We start from the raw sequence: 23,857 nt of genomic DNA, 5'->3' as shown, positions 1-23,857 counted from the left end.
AAGTTCGCCATGGGGAGATTTCCATGGGGACTGATGCTTGGCTGCCCTGAGAAGTGAGTGTCATGGAGGGGAGCCCGTGGGGTCAAGCATCTATGTATTCTCCTTGAATCCCATAATGAGTCTACCTCTCAAGTACCTAATGTCTTTGCCTACCATAAGAAATGTGGAAATGAGTATGATTGTCTTGAGTCTAAGTTGCAATATATTGTATTCTTTTCTTGTCAAAAGTTGAATTGCATAATTAATGTACGTTAGGAAATAGAAAATCATCACAAACAAATATAAACATAAATCATTTAGCTCAATCACAAAAGCATTCATTGCAATGATCTATCCTAAACACATTCAATAGAGACATAAAGATAAAACATGTAAAAAGATTATGCAAACCAGATGTTCCCTTCATGCGGCTCCATTGTTCTTCTTTCTTCTCCAAATAGTTTTGTTGTAGATCTCACCTTCAAGTGCATAAGCCTAATTGAGAAAGCAAGATTGACATTGACACAAGAATACTAGAAGCGTGATTTGACAAAGTGATTAGAAATTCAATAGTCTGATTAGGGATTTAAGAATCAAGGATCAAGGATTTGATTGAAGAAATTCATCCAATTTATAGAGAAATTGGAGAAAAAGATCAAATTAGCATGATAGTGATTCGAATGGAAATTCAAATCAAGAATAGCAAAATTATGACATGTCTATGACAAATTGCTATGCAAGGATTTATGACAATTTATGACAAATTTCTATGCAAAGATTTATGACAATTTATGACAAATTTCTATGCAAGGATTTATGACAATTTATGACAAATTATGACTAATTTCTATGTCATTTCCATGAATTTAGGAGAGAAATAGGAGGAAATTGAAATTAGGAATTAAAAAAATTAAGAAATTAGAAAATGAGGAATTTAGGAATTAATAAATTGATGAAAATTAGAAATTAGGAATTAGGTAAATTAATTAATAATTTGTCATTTATTAATTAATTCACAAAGAGGAATAATTAGCCAATTAAATGAACATTTAATTGCAATGAGAAGACTTAGGATAAATAAATAATTTATTAATCCTAGAGGAAGAAATGACAAGCAAGGTTAAATGATTAAATCATAAAACCCTAAAAGATGAATTAGCAATGCGAGAATGACAATTAGGTCTTGATTGAAGATAATTGATATCGATCATGATTTTGAATCGATAAATGACCAATGTGATAAATGATTTGATTGATAAAATGCGCCAATTGACGAGGAACAATGACTAATTGATCCAAATTGACATAATTGAGACAAACAACGATCGATGACAAATCGATCGCAAAATGACAAGATCGAACAAGACAACAAGAATCGATGACAAAATAGATTGCAAAACGACAATATTGACAATGACCATGATCAATGACAAATCGATCGCAAGATCGAACATGACAACGACCGATGACAAATCGATCGTTAAACGACAAGATTGAAAATGATAAGGATTGATGATAAATCGATCGCTAGATGACAAGATTGATAAGAGGACAATGATCGATGACAAATCGATCGCAAGATTGACAGGAGGATGAAACCCTAATTAGGATTGACGATGTCCAAAATGATGACAAATGAGTACGCACATTGATGCGACAGGATAAAATTGATCAAAATCATGATTGGATAGTATTGTCAACAAGACCAAATTCGAGAGCGAGATAATTGAAGAATGTAGAAGAATGACTTGATGCTCACAAATGATGAAAACCAAGTGTGTGAAAAAGGAGAAATGTTAATGCGACGCAAAAACCTGAAATGAGGCAATGCGCAAATGTTAAAGTATGACTCCGCAAGCGTTGACCATTTTTAGGTGTCTACATTTTGCCCCTCTTTGAGACAATGCGATTTTAAGAGTTATTTCAAAGAACAGTAATGAAAATGCCCCAGACAATGACAATGACATATGCATGCCCCCTCGAGGAATTGGCTGGCAACATGCAGAAAAGAGGCCAATTGATCGATAAAAATGATAGGATCGAACAGACTGACAATCGGAGATCGGATGCATGAAGGACAAGCAATTGAAGATGAAAAAGACCATGACCAACATAAGATGGAGGGGGTGCATGTCCATCTATACACTAACAAAGATCTATAAATGAGACCAAGAGAGGGAAAATTGCTCATTTGCACTAGACAAAGAGGAGGATTTGTTGCTCTGGACAAGGACATTTGTAGATAGATGGCAAACATTCCAATGGCGGATCACCTCGGGGAACATGTACATACATTTAGATGACTGGATGACGCAGGAGCAATGGTATGGATCTCAAATACCCATGTTTTCAATTTCATGAATTTTAATTGCATGCGGGACATTGCGGGGCCCACAAAAACTGCCAAAAATTGACTTTTGTGCCTGTGTAGGGTGCATCTTGCACTTGTGTTAGGTCTTCTGTGCTTGTGTAAGGGTACACAAGCGCAATTTATGTGACACAGGCGTAGGAGTTAAGACACAAGTGCAATTTTGCATTTTTTACTCAATTTTAGTTCGAAACTGCATGCAAATGATCCGGAAAAGGGGGATAAGGGTAGGATAGGTCAGATTAGAGGAAAAAAACACCCTGATTAGACATGAAAATGAGGAAATGCAACCCATAGGAGCAAACCCTAAAACTAACAAAATTTGCTCCAATTTGTGATGCAGAGTCGACAGTATCCGTTGATCACACGGGAGAACCGACCAGATTGCTTCCTGCTACGACATAGACTTAGGAGCACAGAGAGAGATACCTTAGTAGGACTTGGGATATACTATGTCACATTCATGCCCGAGATTAGGGCAAACACAGGACTGCTTACCACATTGGCAGAGCGATGGCATTCAGAGACTTCCTCATTCCATCTGGCGACTGGAGAGGCGACGGTGACACTGGAGGATGTATGGCGTATCCTCCGCATTCTGATTCATGGAGAGATGATAGAGTATGACCCAGTGATAGGGAGAGATGCATTGTGCAGATTGTTTGAGTGTGACGCAGATGATATGGATATTGTGGAGAGGGAGATTGGCTGGGAGACCATGGCATCAGAGTATGATCGATGATATGTGGTGATAGCAGTGGTGATAGCATGTCTACTAGTAGGAGATAGACAAGGACATGGATTCCCTATCGAATGGGGAAGAGTGCTAGAGCAGATGGTGACAGAGGGGATAGCGTACGCATGGGGACCATGTGTACTGGCTATGCCCTATTTTCAGTTACATCAAATAGCATATCAGGGAGTTCAGACATTGAGCTGTGGAGTTACACTACTACAGGTATGGGCATTTGAGCCCATAGCCATATGTCGACTGATTACAGATAGATAGGTAGTACCACATTGACCATATGTGTACTGCTATGGGGGAGCACTGAGACAAGGTCCTTTTGGATACATACTATACTGGCGACATGAGCTAGATTGACTGAGAGAGTTCACATGGAGGCCATATCGTGATTGTCTAGGATGGTCAGATGACAGTGATGAGCTACCATATTGTAGACAGGAGAGGTACCTGATTGGGCGACCAGTGAATCGCCAGAGAGTGATTGAGTTGTACCTGCCAGAGAGGGTCAGACGACAGTTTGGAGAGAGGCAGGATGTACCTAGGAGGACTACACACTTTGCCCGATCTCACAGAGAGACAAGTCAGTGGGGGAGTATGATTCAGCCACACATAGCATATGCTGACTTCTCACAGCTATAGTAGAGATAGTGGGATTGAAGATCAGATGTGGCAGATGCCGGGATGACAGAGGAATATGAGAGATGGTTTGCATGACTACGGCCAGTGCCATTGACAGATCCGGATATTCTAGTACCAAGGCGACAGGAGGAATTCCCACTCACAGGAGAGGAGGAGGGAGATGATGAGGATGAGGAGGATGAGGGTGATGATGAGGATGGTGGAGATGATGAGGACAAAGATGAGGATGAGCCAGATTTAGGCAAGCATGAGGCATTGCAAGATATACCCATAGAGCTAGAGATAGCTAGGACAGAGGAGATGGAGATGTGCAGGGCTACCATAGCGAGTCAATAGGATCACATTGTGACTTTAGAGAGACAGCAGTATCAGTTCAGAGCAGAGATAGCCAGGCTCACAGCGGCTCGAGATACAACAGTTGCTCAGGCATAGCGAGAGGAATAGAGAGTCACTGAGTATATTGGGTCAATTCGAGATGCCAGTGCACGCGAGATGGCACAGATGCTGGTAGAGACTGGAGAGGAGATACGCCATTGGAGGACACTATATGAGAGTGCAGTTCCACTAGAGCATAGAGCACCTTCATATTAGGCATGATCAATGACAGAGAGCAGGGCACACTCTCGAAGGTCATTGAGCAGCATGGGGGTGAGTGGACCTATGAGACCACCACAGCCAGGACTAGGAGGGACATCATCCGCAAGACCTTGCAAGGATGAGGAGGACCGAGGGAGCACCCAGTGATAGAGGCATGTGCTCCTTAGATAGATAGTAGACATTATGTAGTTTGACATTTTGTAGTCAGCCTGCGGACCATACTTAGGACAGGCAGTCCGATTTTGTACTTTGATATTATTGTGACATATGATATGATATGCATCGATATGATGGGATGCAACATGTTATGACTTATGTTATTTTTCCATGTATGGATGACTTATGCACTATTTATGTATCATTATGGAATATGTATGGATGTATATTTTGTTTTATGTGTTTTTGATGCATTGATAATATGAAATGGATAAGATGCCTGATATGATGCTCGATGTAATGCAAATGTACTAACAAATGAATGCAGGATGCAGTATGTATGTGCAGGGAAATCGAAGCACTAGACCAAACTGACTATCCGAACTAACGAAAGAAATGTTAGTAAGAAGAAATGAGATAGAAGACAGTTAGAAATGAAGAAAAAATTGCTTTCAGTAATGCACTTTGTAGGTGAGAACCTTTATTTTAATGTAGCAAAATGGATGCGTAGCATCATGGCATTGAAGGCCAGAGCTGAAATGCAACCCCTTTTTGCAAAAGACAGACACATCACAGACAAACAACAATCACAAAAAAGAAAAGGGACCATGATCCATCCCGGTCACTCTAAATCACTCAGTGACATCATCGAGCAACATAGGAACATGACCGAAGCCAAAGATAAATCAATAAAAATATAAGATGCACAAATTCCAACAAATCAAACAAACATCTGGATCTTCGTTGTCGAAAGTTGAAAGTGCTGATAGGATGATCATGCTGTCTGGTTTCAGGGAATGTGGTACCCCGTCTAAGACAGGACACAGTCTAGTTTCGAGTATACCACACCCTGTATAAGACCCATGATATTAGTGACAAGGACAAATGATTTTGAGGTTGATTGATATGACAACTCGGATCAGTTTGAATGTCTGGTTTGAGTAAAAAGTTCATCTATTTATGCATGATTTCATTAAAGCACAACGTTGAATTGTGAGTTGGTGTATGGATGCTCAGGGATCTGTCTTATTCACAAAAAGAGATCCTTTATTGACAAAATGCGTTTTTTTGGATTTTAATGTTTTTAAATGTTTTTTTGGATTTTAATGTTTTTAAATGTTTTTTGTGTTCATTTTTTTTAGGACTTTTATGATTTTTAGGGATTTTCATTTTTCAATTTTTAGATATTTTTTTCAGGACATTATTCGATTTTTTTGAAGATTTTTTCAGGACATTTTTAAATGTTTAAGTTCCAGTGATCGATCATGACAAGGGAAACACACCCAATGCGCATCTGAAGGACATGCATAGACCGGGACCAAAACATATGTACAAGCAACTGGAATATGCAAAACAATGATGTTGACCAATAATAGGCCTGGAATAGGACATTGGGTCAAGACAAAGATAGACATGAGAAACCGGCAGAGAAAAAGCATAGCTTAGAGGTCATGATAGATGACAGAGCAACGATCTCATTTTACACATGGCGCCTGTTTGCTAGGTTTTCACCAAGGTACTTGCCCCAAGCGCCTGTTTGCCAGGTTTTCACTAGAGGGCGAACCATTTTTCTTTGCTCTTTTTGTTCTTTTTCCTTTTTCCTCTTTGTTCATTTTTTTGTTTTTTTGTTTTTTTTATTTTTTTGTATTTTTTCTCTTTTTTCATTTTTTTGTATTTTTTATTTTTTATTTTTTTTGTATTTTTTCTCTTTTTTCATTTTTTTGTATTTTTTGTATTTTTGATTTTTTTTGTATTTTTTCAGGATCATATTTGAAGAAGTACTGATAGAAAATTATGCCCAGTACTTGCGAAGATGCATGCTGTTTATAGGATCGGACAAAGGTTCACCTTCTGGGGTAGCAAGTTGATATGCCCTCGAGCCATATGTTGTAGTTACTATGAAAGGACCAACCCAATTAGGTTCAAATTTACCTTTGATGATGTCAGTAGACTGTGCATTCTTAGGGTTTGCCTTTAAAACTAGGTCTCCCACTTCGAAGTGTCACCCTTTGACCTTCTTATTATAAGAGCGACGGAGACGGTTTTGATATGCTTGCAAATGTGTCAGAGCTGTCTGACGTTTCTCATCTAACATCTCAAGCTGATGCAGCTGAGAGACTCTGTGTGTCTCGTCATCAATCAGATGTTGCAAGGAAACATGCAAGGAAGGAATCTCCACCTCCAAAGGTAAAATAGGTTCCACACCATACACCAAGGAATAAGGTGTGGTGCTAGTAGGTGTGCGAATAGAAGTACGATAGGCCCATAGTGCTGGATTCAACTGTGCATGCCAATCTTGACCAGTGTCATTGACAACCTTCTTCAAGATCTTGATAATGGTTTTATTTGATGCTTTGGCTTGACCATTCCCTTGTGGATAGTATGGCAAGGGGAACCCCATACTGGCATATGATATAATTCAGCAAGAATTTTGAAATTTGGACACCCATGATATACGTCATGGGGATAGCCTTGATCCATTTTGTAAAATACTCTGTGGCTATAATGATGAACTTGTGTCCATTTGCAGATGTCGGGTGAATCTTGCCAATAAGATCCAATCCCCATTGAGAAAAAAGCCATGGAGATATGACAGAATGAAGCTCTTGGGCTGGTGCATGAATGTAGTTTCCATGAATCTGGCATTTGTAGCACTTCTTAACAAAATCATGAACATCTTTTTCCAGAGTGGGCCAATAGTACCCAGCACGAATCAACTTTTTAGCTAAGCTTAGACCATTGAAATGACCCCCACATATACCATCATGAACCTCGTGTAAAGTCATTTGTGCTTCATCAAAATCCAAACACCTAAGGAGGGTATGGTCAAAGGAACGACAGTAAAGGGTGTCGGCGATGATGACATATTTGGTTGTCTGTTGAATAAAGGCTCGGCGTTGGTTAGCGGAAAGGTTGGGTGGTAAGGTTTGGAATTTCAAATATTGATATACGTCATTGTACCATGGGGAGTTGGGACCAACAAGAATGCACATCACATCCGCCATCGGAATGTCAAAAGATGGAACCAGCAATTGTTCAACTAAAAATTCACATTTGTCCATATTGTTTGGCATATTTAACATGGAGGCAATCGTAGCCATTGCATCTGCCGACTTATTTTGTATTCTTGGAACTTGACTGAAATGGATAGCTGTGAACTTGGTCTTGAAGAAATCTACCATATGCTTATAGGGAATAAGCTTTTCATCTTTTGTTTCATAGTCATCATTTACTTGTCGGATGACTAATTGAGAATCTCCATAGACTTGCAAATGCGTGATGTTCTAGTGGACTGCTACTCGGAGTCCTGTAACTAGTGCTTCATACTCTGCAATGTTATTGGTATAGTGGAAAGTTATCCTGTAGGACTTTGGAATAGCATCACCTTGAGGGGTGACAAACAAGATGCCAGCTTCAGATCCAAACTTAGTATGGGACCCATCAAAGTATAACTTCCATTCATTAGAGGATGTGAGAGCAAAGAATGATTCATCTAGAAACTCAGTCAACATGGGATGATAATCAGAAATAGGAGCCTCTGCAAGTTGATCTGCTATGACTTGTCCTTTTATGGCCTTTCGCTCCATATACTCAATGTCAAATTCACTGAGAATCATGACCCATTTTGCTAGGTGACCTGTCAAAGCTGCTCGGCTAAGCAAATATTTTAAGGGATTAATTTTTGCAACCAACAATGTTGGGTGGCTTAGCATATAATGTCAGAGTTTCTGTGTTACAAATACCACTGCTAAGCATGCCCTTTCAATAGTTGAATAATTTAGCTCATAGCCTACCAGTGTCCGGCCGATATAGTAAATGGCTCGCTCTTTGCCGTTCTCATCTTGTTGGGCCAAGAGAACTCCTAATGTCGTTTTAGTTGCAGAAATATACAATAAAATGGCTTTCCATCTATCGGAGGCATTAGAATAGGTGGCGACAACAAATATTCTTTAAGACCTTGAAAGGCTGATTGACATTGCTCAGTCCATTTGAAAGTGACACCTTTATGCAATAGATGTTGGAATGGATGACATTTGTCGACCAACTGAGCTATGAAGCGGCAGATTGACTGGAGCTTTCCTTGTAGACTTCTTAATTGCTAGAGATTTGAAGGTGGAGGCATATCCATTATTGCTTTGACTTTGGCAGGGTCGACCTCAATGCCTCAGTGAGAAACAATGTATCCTAGTAACTTGCCAGCTGTGACACCAAAGACACACTTCTTTGGATTGAGCCTGAGTTTGTAGGTCTCCATTCAGTCAAAGATCGGGCCCAGGATGGCCAGATGACTATCTCTGGTGATAGATTTGCATAACAAGTCATCAACATAGTCCTCCATCAAAGTGTGCATGAAATCATGAAAAATTGTCGTCATTGCTCTTTGATATGTTGCACCTGCATTTTTAAGACCGAAGGGCATCACGTTCCAATAGTAGGTACCCCAAGCATAGGTGAATGCTGTCTTATGCTGATCTTCAGGAGCAATGCGAATTTGGTTATAGCCAGAGAAACCATCCATCAATGAAAGCATCTCATATCCAGCCATCATGTCCACTATGATGTCTATGTTTGGCAATCGAAAATCATCTTTAGGGCATGCTTTATTGAGATCCCTAAAATCTGTGCAGATTATGATGCCCCCAGTTACTTTGCTAACTGGTACTAAATTTGAAATCCAGTCTGCATAATCAATTGGTCTGATGAAGCCCACATCTAGCAATTTTTTTAGTTCCACTTTGACCAAAAGAGCCACCTGAGGATGCATCTTTCTAAGTTTCTATTTGACAGGCTTAGCATCAGGTTTTAGTGGTAAATGATGAAGAACCAATTGGGTTGTTAGGTGTACCCGAATTGATTTCCTCGGTCATTTCCACTAGCAATGTTGATTTGTCCTGACTTGATAGGGGTATGTCCACTCTTCCACCTTTGGGTGCCTCAGAGAGGTTTTCACCTGCAGGTACGTCTTTTATTTTGACTTTTGTATGATCAGAGAGTGCCTTACGGTTTTCACCCAAAGATCTATTTTTTGTTTTTTTACTATTTATTTTCTATTTTCATTTTGATGACTGGAAGAGGGAGTAGACTCTCCAAAATATGCCATGGAATCCAGGTCAATAGCAAATCCGTCCTTATGATCACCTTGTGGTATGCCTTCCCGTAGTCCAAGGAATTCTGCAATTGCTTTGTCATTTTGAAAACAGTCCAATGTGAGCGGTTCTTGTTGGTCATGTTGGATAAGCTCGGGGTAGATGAAGGGCATGTCATCATCAGTTGTAAGGAGAGAGAGGGCTGATATGGTAAAGATATGAACATCTGTAGTGTCACTATCTGAACTACTTGTATCGGATTCGGAGCTTGGATCCCAAAATGTCTCTATCCAAGCATGAGGACAAGTTTTAGGAAGAGGAGTTATTTCATGTTTGTCTTCCATAGGCAAATTATCAGGGTCAATGAAAATATTATCGAGGGCATAGGAGCTAGAAGAAAAAGAACTCCACTCCCATTCATTGGAATTAGTCTCGGGTCAGGTATCCTCAGGTGTTATTTCATTGTCAGAATCATGCCCTTTTCCACACGTGGGCACTTTGGTAGATGTGGATCCAATTCGCAATGGTACAAAACCTAACCCTAAAGTTGGAGGCCACCTCTTGGGTATGACAGGTTCTAGCCTTCCATTGTTGTTCAGGCCTAAGCCACTGCAACCATCATATCCTTTCTTTTGTAGCATAGTAAATCCTTTTCCATATTGTTCCACTAGCAATCTGACAAGTGGGGTCTCAGTTGGATCTTTATAAAGCTAATCTATGACATCATCATCTACAGTTTCCTTGTCAAGTTCTCCCCATCTTGTAAATGTAGTGGGAGGCTGATATTGAATAAAGACCTTAGGTTCCATTTGCAATAAATGTGGTTTGCCATATGGTTTTGGAGATATTGGCAAATTCCCGATGAGGAATGTCTGATCCATTGAATATTCTCCACATCCTTGGTCTTGTATCTTCAATTTTCCTTTGAAAACATCTAACAATTGATTAGGATCCACATAGCTATGTGATTTGGCCTCTCTATTGACTGGGACTTGCTGTTGAGGGGTATCCTTTAGCGGAGCACAAAATTGGAATGGATTAGGATCTCCCGGAATTGTTATCTCAGTTCCATTGTAAGGATATTTTAAACATTGATGATAGGTGGATGGAACTGCTTTCATTGCATGGATCCATGGACAGCCAAGGATCATATTATAAGGGAGATAAAGGTCGAGGACTTGCAGGAAAGCATTTTCTGTCACTGGACCAACTCTGATAGGCAATGTAATTATCCCTTTGGATGGGCACTCAGCATCATCATAGGCTTTAATTGTTATTCTTTTTGAAGCATCAATTTCATTTTCTGTATATCCAAGGCCAATGACCACCCTCAAGGTACAAATATTAAGACCTGCTCCGCCATCTATCAATACTCGTCGGATTTTGCAGTTATGAACAAAGACTTCAAGGTGTAAAGGATCATTGTGAGGGAGCTTATCAGGTGAGATATCATTGTCAGAAAATGCGACATTTTGGGAAATAGCTAAATGTCCAATCCGGACTTGAAACTGGTCAACATCAATATCTGTCAGGACAATGGACTCAATTAAAGCTTTATCCAGGACTTTATGATGTATGGGGAACATTTTTAATAGCTCAAGAATTGATATTTGGGCAGGTGTCTTTCCTAGATGATCCAAAAGATTATACTAACTGGCAGGAGTTGGCTTGGGAGGAGCTGTAGGAGCTCCTTTCAGGACTATTTTGGATCGACGAGTGGTAACTGTGCAAGAAGGATCTTGTCCCTTTATTCTCAGGGTAGAAGCATACTCAGTGGATGCACGAAAACAATTAATGACATTATTATAACCAGAACTTGCATAATTTTCTATTTGGGCAGAGTTGGAAGAAGACGTTTTACCCTTGTCATGATCAAGCAAAGGAGTTTTGAAAATAGTATGATCAGTGTTAGAGGTCGGATGGGGTGGATCTACCTCAATTACTCCTTTCTCTAATAAATCTTGAATCATGTGTTTCAATTGAAAACATGATGCAGTTTTGTGTCCTTTGGACCGATGATATTCACAGTACGCATTATCATTCCACCAATGCAGTTTTACCACTGGTTCTACCTTGATATCTGGTAGCTTAATAAATTTTTCTTGTATCAATTGTCTCATTACTGATTCAATAGGCTCTCCCAATGGCGTAAATTGTCGAGGAGGCCCATCCCGCGATTGGAAGGGTTTGCGCTGCTAGTTTTGTTGTTGGCCTTGTTGTTGGTTATATTGTTGAGTATGCTGTTGTTGAGCATGCTATTGGTATTGCGGCTGTTGAGTAACATTGCTCATTGGTGCTTGATTTTGTTCCATAGTTGACATATTAGGAACACTCAATTTCTTGATCGTGAATGGGGGTTGATTTGCATTCACCGCTCTTGCATCAACAACTCCATTAGTGACATTCTTGTTCTTATACCAAAATCTATTTCTATCCGCCAAATAATTGGTGTTTTCATTGTCTTTATTGAGCTTGATAATTCCTTTAGCTACCAGAGCTGTTTCAATGCTCATTCCCTTCTTAATGAGTTTCTCTATAGTACTGGAACTTTTCAATTTTAGCTCATACATCATTTCTGGGACCAAATTCTGGATAAACAGATTCACTTGTTGTTCTTTGGGTATATCAAGAGAAGAACGACTATACAAGCTTCACCATCGTTGCAAGAAAGTCACTAATGATTCACCTTGCTTTTTCTTGGTGTTGCATAAATCTGACATGGTCACATCACTGTCGATGTTGAACGCAAAATGAGATAAAAAATTTTGAGCCAATTCAGACCAAGTCTTTATATTTCCTGGCAGATGTGAATACCAATCCATAGCTTGTCTCACGAGACTTCATGCAAATAAGCGCATTAAATACGTCTCTTCATAGCTTACCTCAGTACATGCCGTGAAAAAAGCTTGAATGTGATCTTTTGGATTGCCATTCCCTTTATATTTCTCAAATTTAGGTGCCTCAAAATGCTTAGGGAATGGAGGCATGTGTACACTCTTGTCAAATGGATTAGGACATAAATCTTGATCTGTATACAACTTCTTTGTTCCTTTAGTTTCTAATGCGTCAACTTTTCGTTGCAACTTCTCAAGTTGTTGCGCAATTGTATCAGAATTTAGAGGTCCATCATTAGTCCCAATTGGTATCCTTTATCGATACATCGCATTTCTGATCGGTTGTTGATACTCTGAAATGGCCGTTTTTGGTGTTTCCGGCATATAAAGTTCTTGGTACATCGCTTGTTGTTGCGGTTGTGCTATGCCTTGATATTGACCTTGTTGTTGTGCTTCTTGGAGCCTAGGTTGATATTGCAATTGAGTAGGTTGTTGATATTGCACAGGCGCCAATTGCGGTTGTGAAGTAGGATAGCTTGTTTGCGTTGGCACATATTGTGGCACATGTTGGTGTTGAGGCTGACGGATCGGAATTTGTTGACTTTGTGCCAATTGTTGTTGTGGTGTATATCCCATCATTTGTAAAAAACTTTGTTTAGGTGCTTTTCGTTGCTTCTCCTTAGGATGGGGTATAGCACTTGCATTAACTTGTTGTGTTGTTTGTCCAATCCATTGTGATGGTTGCAAGTTTGCATTAACTTGTAATGGTGCCGAAGGCACTGCAATTTGTTGTCGAATGCGAAATTGTTGTTGTTACACATTCGATTGTACCTTTTGTATATTACTCAATTGTTGCAACAATTGTTATTGGTGCAAACCACTATTTGTAGCTCTTTGTGTCGCCATTATCGAAGGATTGGTTGCAATAGTGTTCGGTAAAGATATTGAACTTAACGAGACATAAGAACTTTGTTGCATCGTGGAATTATTTTGGACATTGGTGACATTAGGCATTCCAGTTGTGAAACTTTCCTGCATCTTAGATTTTGATCCCACTTTATGCATGTAAGGAACCACTTCTTGTTGAGGGACAACTGTCAATATTTGGGTGTTCTTCATTTGATCTTGTGTTACAGGTGTTGTGTTGAATAGTGGATTATTTATTGTCTCAAATGGTGACTTTTGAGGAATAGTCACTGTCAATGCCTTTTAAGCACGTTTACTCATCAATGTAGGTTGAGTTGCTTGTTGTGCATTTTCTTCATTTGGATGTAGGGAAAAACTTAACAACTCCCCACTTTGTTGTTCTTGCACATTGATTTGGTCACTTGAAGATGTCACATTACTCATCATGTTAAGATACTTTTGTGGAAACATCTTAAAGACCTTGTTCAAGAACTTATCCATCTTTTTTGTTATCTTTGGATCTTGAAGGAACATGTCAACATCATCAGAAGCATCAGAATCGGAGGAAGAATCTGGTTGGACATTTGGATTCATTTCTTGTTGGATGCCTTGATCTGAACCAAATCCTTGCGAAAGAGTTTATTCTTCATATAAAGTTTGATTTTGAATATCATGTTGCAGGTGTGGTTGATTCAAATTGAAAGGCACACTTCCTCTTGGAGTTGGTGGAACACTCCCATGTCCTAGTTTCATAGGTACAAACACTGGTTCATATAATGGAGGTGGTCCAAGTTGAACCATTCCATATGGTGGTAGAGATGTGTTTGATGAACCTTCAATTTGTGCTGTTTGACTAGTTTGAAACTGCGAATTTGCTATGTTGTCCATGGGTTGATACATTGGTTTGCCCATCTTTTTAGATTTTTATCTTGTCTCAACCGGCATGTCACTTATGCAAATGCAATGTTTTTGGAATTTTCAAAGATAATGTATGCTATGCAACTAAATGCAAACTTGAATAGATGAAAATGCAATCTATGTTTTTGGTTGTTTTTGAAAATTTTTAACAAACTTATGAATGCAAATCTAAAAGAGACCCTTAGGAAATTGAAATGATGTCTAGACCTCAAAGGACAAAAGGACCAAGTGACAAAAGGACAAAATGACAATGTCTCCCCTATATGCTTGGATACTAAGCTAGGTTTGACGAAATGACATGGATGACAAAAGGACAGAAGGTTTGATAAGGTCTAGACTTCCTAACAATGACTTAGGGTTTATCAAAGATTTGGATTACTCAAGTATGAAAAAACCTAGTTTTGACACTATATGCTAAGGGACAATTACTATGCAAATTACCCTAATATGATATGATAATGTCCTAAACTTAATGAAGAGACCTAGGGTATACAAAGTATGACAATGGTATGACTTTAATGCAAGAGGACATATGCAAATGGATGACCCTTATTGATATGCAAAGGAGTATGACTTAGGTGAAACCTAACCTTGGTACTTGACAGTGAACTTTGCAAAATGCAACCTAGGATGAACCTAAATGTAAGTGACATGAATGTTAAGACAATATTTTGAACAATGTTTGCTAACCATGTATGAAGATGAGTTTTAAACCTTGTTGAACTTTTTGTTGGATGAATGTCTTTTGTGTTTAATCTTATGTTTTGAATCAATTTGTTTTGCTTTTTGAAATGGGACACAACTCAACTTTTGACAAGTAAAGAAGACAAGATATTTTAACATAGACTCAAGACAATCATGCTCATTCACACATTTCTTATGGTAGGCAAGGACATTAGGTACTTGAGAGGTAGACTCATTATGGGATTCAAGGAGAATACATAGATTCTTGGATTAAACACAAGAGACATTCATCCAACAAAAGTTTATCAAGATTCAAAACTCATCTTCAAACATGGTTAGCAAATATTGTTCAAAATCTTGTCTCAAGAAGCATGTCACTTACATTTAGGTTCATCCTAGGTTGCATTTTGCAAAGTTCATAGTCAAGTACCAAGGTTAGGTTTCACCTAGGTCATACTCCTTTGCATATCAATAAGGGTCATCCATTTTCATATGTCCTCTTGCATTAAAGTCATATCATTGTCATACATTGCTTACCCTAGGTCTCTTCATTAAGCTTAGGTCATTATCATATCATATTAGGGTCATTTGCATAGTAATTGTCCCTTTGCATATAGTGTCAAAACTAGGTTTTTCCATACTTGAGTAATCCAAATCTTTGATAAACCCTAAGTCATTGTTAAGAAGTCTAGACCTTATCAAATCTTTTGTCCTTTTGTCATCAATATCATTTGGTCAAACCTAGCTTAGTATCCAAGCATATAGGGGAGACTTTGTCATTTTGTCCTTTTGTCACTTATGTCCTTTTGTCCTTTGAGGTCTAGATATCATTCCAATTTCCTAAGGGTCCCTCTCTTAGATTTGCATTCAAAAAGTTTGTCAAAATCTTCAAAAACAACCAAAAACATAGATTGCATTTCATCTATTCAAGTTTGCATTTAGTTGCATAGTATACATTATCTTTGAAAATTCCAAAAACATTGCATTTGCACAAGTGACATGCCTGTTGAGACAAGATCAAAATCTAAAAAGATGGGCGAACCAATATATCAACCCATGGACAACACAGCAAATTCGCAGTTTCAAACTAGTCAAACAGCACAAATTGAAGGTTCATCAAACACATCTCTACCACCATATGGAACGGTTCAACTTGGACCACCTCCATTATATGAACCAGTGTTTGTACTTATGAAACCAGGACATGGGAGTGTTCCACCAACTCCAAGAGGAAGTGCGCCTTTCAATTTGAATCAACCACACCTGCAACATGACATTCAAACTCAAACATTATATGAAGAACAAACTCTTTTGCAAGGATTTGGTTCAGATCAAGGCATCCAACAAGAAACGAATCCAAATATCCAACCAGATTCTTCATCTGATTCTGATGCTTCTGATGATGTTGACATGTTCCATCAAGATCCAAAGATAACAAAAAAGATGGATAAGTTCTTGAACAAGGTCTTTAAGATGTTTCCACAAAAGTATCTTAACATGATGAGTAATGTGACATCTTCAAGTGACCAAATCAATGTGCAAGAACAACAAAGTGGGGATTTGTTAAGTTTTTCCCTGCATCCAAATGAAGAAAATGCACAATAAGCAACTCAACCTACATTGATGAGTAAACGTGCTTCAAAGGCATTAACAATGACTATTCCTCAAAAGTCACCATTTGAGACAATAAATAATCCACTATTCAACACAACACCTATAACACAAGATCAAATGAAGAACACCCAAATATTGATAGTTGTCCCTCAACAAGAAGTGGTTCCTTACATGCATAAAGTGGGATCAAAATCTAAGATGTAGGAAAGTTTCACAACTGGAATGCCTAATGTCACCAATGTCCAAAATAATTCCACGATGCAACAAAGTTCTTATGTCCCGTTAAGTTCAATATTTTTGCCGAACACTATTACGACAAATCCTTCGATAATGGTGACACAAAGAGCTACAGATAGTGGTTTGCACCAACAACAATTGAGTAATATACAAAAGGTACAATCAAATGTGCAAACAAGTAATGTGCAACAACAACAATTTTGCATTCGACAACAAATTGTAGCACCTTCGGCACCATTACAAGTTAATGCAAACTTGCAACCATCACAATGGATTGGACAAACAACACAGCAAGTTAATGCAAGTGCTATACCCCATCCTAAGGAGAAGCAATGAAAAGCACCTAAACAAAGTTTTTTAGAAATGATGGGATATACACCATGACAACAATTGGCACAAAGTCAACAAATTCCGATCCGTCAGCCTCAACACCAACATGTGCCAAGGCAAACAAGCTATCCTACTTTACAACCGCAATTGGCGCCTGTGCAATATCAACAACCTACTCAATTGCAATATCAACCTAGGCTCCAAGAAGCACAACAACAAGGTCAATATCAAGGCATAACACAACCGCAGCAACAAGCGATGTACCAAGAACTTTATATGCTGGAAACACCAAAAACGGCCATTTCAGAGTATCAACAACTGATCGAAAATGCAATGTATCGACAAAGGATACCAACTAGGACTAATGATGGACCTCTAAATTCTGATACAATTGTGCAACAACTTGAGAAGTTGCAATGAAAAGTTGATGCATTAGAAACTAAAGGAACAAAGAAGTTGTATACAGATCAAGATTTATGTCCTAATCCATTTGACAAGAGTGTACACATGCCTCCATTCCCTAAGCATTTTGAGGCACCTAATTTTGAGAAATATAAAGGGAATGGCAATCCAAAAGATCACATTCGAGCATTTTTCATGGCATGTACTGAGATAAGCTATGAAGAGACGTATTTAATGTGCTTATTTGTATGAAGTCTCACAGGACAAGCTATGGATTGGTATTCACATCTGCTAGGAAATATAAAGACTTGGTCTGAATTGGCTCAAACGTTTTTATCTCATTTTGCATTCAACATCAACAGTGATGTGACCATGTCAGATTTATGCAACACCAAGCAAAAGCAAGGTGAATCATTAGTGACTTTCTTGCAACGATGGCGAAGCTTGTATAGTTGTTCTTCTCTTGATATACCCGAAGAACAACAAGTGAATCTGTTTATCTAGAATTTGGTCCCAAAAATGATGTATGAGCTAAAATTGAAAAGTCCCAGTACTATAGAGAAACTCATTAAGAAGGGAATGAGCATTGAAACGGCTCTGGTAGCTAAAGGAATTATCAAGCTCAATAAAGACAATGACAACACCAATTATTCGAGGGATAGAAACAGATTTTGGTATAAGAACAAGAATGTCACTAATGATGGAGTTGTTGATGCAAGAGCGGTGAATGCAAATCAACCCCCATTCATGATCAAGAAATTGAGTGTTCCTAATATGTCAACTATGGAGCAAAATAAAGCACCAATGAGCAATGTTACTCAACAACAGCATGCTCAACAACAACATACTCAACAATATAACCAACAACAAGGCCAACAACAAAACTAGCAGCGCAAACCCTTCCGATCGCGGGATGGACCTCCTCGACAATTTACACCATTAGGAGAGCCTATTGAATTAGTAATGAGACAATTGATACAAGAAAAATTTATTAAGCTACTAGATATCAAGGCAGAACCAGCGGTAAAACTGCATTGGTGGAATGATAATGCTTACTATGAATATCATCGGTCTAAAGGACACAAAACTGCATCATGTTTTCAATTGAAACACATGATTCAAGATTTATTAGAGAAAGGAGTAATTGAGGTAGATCCACCCCATCCGACCTCTAACACTGATCATACTATTTTCAAAACTCCTTTGCTTGATCATGACAAGGGTAAAGCGTCTTCTTCCAACTCTGCCCAAACAGCAAATTATGCAAGTTCTGGTTATAATAATGTCATTAATTGTTTTCACGCATCCATTGAGTATGTTTCTACCCTAAGAATAAAGGGACAAGATCCTTCTTGTAGAGTCACCACTGGTCGATCCAAAATAGTCCTGAAAGGAGCTCCTGCAGCTCCTCCCAAGCCAACTCCTGCAAGTCAATATAATCTTTTGGATCATCTAGGAAAGACACCTGCCCAAATATCAATTCTTGAGCTATTAAAAATGTCCCCCATGCATTGTGCAGTCCTAGATAAAGCTTTAATTGAGTCCACTATCCCGACATATATTGATGTTGACCAGTTTCAAGCACGGATTGGACATTTAGCTGTTTCCCAAAATGTCGCATTTTCTAACAATGATATCTCACCTGATAAGCTCCCTCAAAATGATCCTTTACACCTTGAAGTCTTTGTTCATAACTGCAAAATCCAACGAGTCTTGATAAATGGCAAAGCAGGTCTTAATATTTGTACTTTGAGAGTGGTTATTGGCCTTGGATATACAGAAAATGAAATTGATGCTTCTAAAAGAATAACAATCAAAGCATATGATGATGCTGAGCACCCATCTAAAGGGATAATTACATTGCCTATCAGAGTTGGTCCAGTGATAGAAAACACTTTCTTGGAAGTCCTAGACCTTGATCTCCCTTATAATATGATCCTTGGCCATCCATGGATTCATGCAATGAAAGCAGTTCCATCCACCTATCATCAATGTTTAAAATATCCTTACAATGGAACTGAGATAACAATTCTGAGAGATCCTAATCCCTTCCAATTTTGTGCTACGCTAAAGGATACCCCTCAGCAGCAAGTCCCAGTCAATAAAGAGGCCAAATCACATAGCTATGTGGATCCTAATCAATTGTTAGATGCTGTCAAAGGAAAATTGAAGATACAAGACCAAGGATGTGGAGAATATTCAATGGATCAGACATTCCTCATCGAGAATTTGCCAATATCTCCAAAACCATATGGCAAATTGCATTTATTGCAAAAGGAACCTAAGGTCATTATTCAATATCAGCCTCCCACTACATTTACAAGATGGGGAGAACTTGACAAGGAAACTGTAGATGATGATGTCATAGATTGGCTTTATAAAGATCCAACTAAGACCCCACGTGTCAGATTGCCAATGGAACGATATGGCAAAGGATTTACTATGCTACAAAAGAAAGGATATGATGGTTGCAGTGGCTTAGGCCTGAACAACAATGGAAGGCTAGAACCTGTCATACCCAAGAGGTGACCTCCAACTTTAGGGTTAGGTTTTGTACCATTGCGAATTGGATCCACATCTACCAAAGTGCCCATGTGTAGAAAAGGGTGTGATTCTGATGATGAAATAACACCTGAGGATACCCGACCCGAGACTGATTCCAATGAATGGGAGTGGAGTTCTTTTTCTTCTAGCTCCTATGCCCTCGATAATATTTTCATTGACCCTGATAATTTGCCTATGGAAGACAAACATGAAATAACTCCTCTTCCTAAAACTTGTCCTCATGCTTGGATAGAGACATTTTGGGATCCAAGCTCCGAATCCAATACAAGCAGTTCGGATAGTGACACCACAGATGTTCATATCTTTACCATATAAGCCCTCTCTCTCCTTACAACTGATGATGACATGCCCCTCATCTACCCCCAGCTTATCCAACATGATCAACAAGAACCACTCACATTGGACTGTTTTCAAAATGACGAAGCAATTGCATAATTCCTTGGACTACGGGAAGGCATACCACAAGGTGATCACAAGGCAGGATTTGTTATTGACCTGTATTCCACAGCATATTTTGGGGAGTCAACTCCCTCTTCCAGTCATCAAAATGAAAACAGAAAAGAAATAGTAAAAAAACAAAAGAATAGATCTTTGAGTGAAAACCGTAAGGCACTCTCTGATCATACAAAAGTCAAAATAAAAGGCGTACCTGCGGGTGAAAACCTCTCTAAGGCACCCAAAGGTGGAAGAGTGGACATACCCTATCAAGTCAGGACAAATGAACATTGCTTGTGGAAATGACTGAGGAAATCAATTTGGGTACACCTGACAACCCTAAGGTCATTCATTTTTCTGCTTCTCTCTCACAACAGGAAAAGATAGATTTTGTCAATTTCTTTCTTGAGAAGAAGATTAGCTTTGCATGGTCCTATGCAGATATACCTGGCCTTGATCTAGAATTGGTTCTTCATCATTTACCACTAAAACCTGATGCTAAGCCTGTCAAACAAAAACTTAGAAAGATGCATCCTCAGGTGGCTCTTTTGGTCAAAGTGGAACTAAAAAAATTGCTAGATGTGGGCTTCATCAGACCCATTGATTATGTAGACTGGATTTCAAATTTAGTACCAGTTAGCAAAGTAACTGGGGGCATCAGAATCTACACAGATTTTAGGTATCTCAATAAAGCATGCCCTAAAGATGATTTTTCATTGCCAAACATAGACATCATAGTGGACATGATGGCTGGATATGAGATGCTTTCATTGATGGATGGTTTCTCTGGCTATAACCAAATTCGCATTGCTCCTGAAGATCAGCATAAGACGGCATTCACCTATGCTTGGGGTACCTACTGTTGGAACGTGATGCCCTTCGGTCTTAAAAATGCAGGTGCAACATATCAAAGAGAAATGACGATAATTTTTCATGATTTCATGCACACTTTGATGGAGGACTATGTTGATGACTTGTTATGCAAATCTGTCACCAGAGATAGTCATCTGGCCATCCTAGGCCCGATCTTTGACTGAATGGAGACCTACAAACTCAGGCTCAATCCAAAGAAGTGTGTCTTTGGTGTCACAACTGGCAAGTTACTAGGATACATTGTTTCTCACCGAGGCATTGAGGTCGACCCTGCCAAAGTCAAAGCAATAATGGATATGCCTCCACCTTCAAATCTTCGGCAATTAAGAAGTCTGGAAGGAAAGCTCCAGTCAATCCGCCGCTTCATAGCTCAGTTGGCCAACAAATGTCATGCATTCCAGCATCTATTGCATAAAGGTGTTTCTTTCAAATGGACTGAGCAATGTCAATCAGCCTTTCAAGGTCTTAAAGAATATTTGTTGTTGCCACCTATTCTAATGCCTCTGATAGACGGAAAGCCATTTTTATTGTATATTTCTGCAACTAAAATGGCATTAGGAGTTCTCTTGGCCCAACAAGATGAGAACAGCAAAGAGCGAGCCATTTACTATATCAGCCGGACACTGGTAGGCTATGAGCTAAATTATTCAACTATTGAAAGGGCATGCTTAGTAGTGGTATTTGCAATGCAGAAACTCTGACATTATATGCTGAGCCATCGAACATTGTTGGTTGCAAAAATTGATCCCTTAAAATATTTGCTTAGCCGAGAAGCTTTGACAGGTCACCTAGAAAAATGGGTCATGATTCTCAGTGAATTTGACATTGAATATATGGAGCGAAAGGCAATAAAAGGACAGGTCATAGCAGATCAACTTGTAGAGGCTCCTATTTCTGATGATCATCCCATGTTGACTGATTTTCTAGATGAATCAGTCTTTTCTATCACATCCTCTAATGAATGAATCAGTCCTACAGGATAACTTTCCACTATACCAATAACATTGTAGAGTATGAAGCACTAGTCACAGGACTCCTAGTAGCAGTCCACTAGAACATCACGCATTTGAAAGTCTATGGAGATTCTCAATTAGTTATCCAACAAGTAAATGATGACTACGAAATAAAAGATGAAAAGCTTATTCCCTATAAGCATATGGTAGATTTCTTCAAGACCAAGTTCACGGCTATCCCTTTTAGTCAAGTTCCAGGAATGCAAAATAAGTCGGCAGATGCAATGGCTACGATTGCCTCCATGTTAAATATGCCAAACAATATGGACAAATGTGAATTTTTAGTTGAACAATTGCTGGTTCTTTCTTTTGACATTCCGACGGCGGATGTGATGTGCATTCTTGTTGGTCCCAACTCCCCATGGTACAATGATGTATATCAATATTTGAAATCCCAAACCTTACCACCCAACCTTTCCGCTAACCAACGCCGAGCCTTTATTCGACAAATAGCCAAATATGTCATCATCTTCGACACCCTTTACTGCCATTCCTTTGACCATACCCTCCTCAGGTGTTTGGATTCTGACAAAGCACAAACTGCTTTACACGAGGTTCATGATGGTATATGTGGGGGTCATTTCAATGGTCTAAGCTTAGCCAAAAAGTTGATTCATGCTAGGTACTATTGGCCCACTCTGGAAAAAGATGTTCATGATTTGGTTAAGAAGTGCTACAAATGCTAGATTCATGGAAACTACATTCATGCACCAGCCCAAGAGCTTCATTCTGTCATATCTCCATGGCCTTTTCCTCAATGGGGATTGGATCTTATTGGCAAGATTCACCCGACATCTGCAAATGGACACAAGTTCATCATTATAGCCATAGAGTATTTTACAAAATGGATCAAGGCTATCCCCATGACCTATATCACAGGTGTCCAAATTTTAAAATTCTTGCTGAATTATATCATATGCCGGTATGGGGTTCCCCTTGCCATAGTCACAGATAATGGTCATCCCTTAAAGAATAAAGATGTCAAGGAACTTTGTGACAAATTTCATATCCAACACCGTTTCTCCAATCCATACTATCCACAAGGGAATGGTCAAGCCGAAGCATCCAATAAAACCATTATCAAGATCCTGAAAAAGGTTGTTAATGATGCTGGTCGAGATTGGCATGTTCAGTTGAATCCAACACTATGGGCTTATCGCACTTCTATTCGCACACATACTGGCGCAACACCTTATTCCTTGGTGTATGGTGCGGAAGCTATTTTACCTTTGGAGGTGGAGATTCCTTCTTTACGTGTTTCCTTGCAACATCTGATTGATGACGAGACACACAGAGTCTCTCGGCTACATCAGCTTGAGATGTTAGATGAGAAACGTCAGACAGCTCTGACACATTTGCAAGCATATCAAAACCGTCTCCGTCGCTCTTATAATAAGAAGGTCAAAGGGCGACACTTCAAAGTGGGAGACCTAGTTTTAAAGGAAAACCCTAAGAATGCACAGTCTACTGAC

Source organism: Cryptomeria japonica, chromosome 8, assembly GCF_030272615.1.
Source record: "Cryptomeria japonica chromosome 8, Sugi_1.0, whole genome shotgun sequence".
NCBI classification, from domain to species: Eukaryota; Viridiplantae; Streptophyta; class Pinopsida; order Cupressales; family Cupressaceae; genus Cryptomeria; species Cryptomeria japonica.
The sequence above is the reverse complement of the archived record's forward strand: the minus strand, read 5'-3'. Positions refer to the sequence as shown.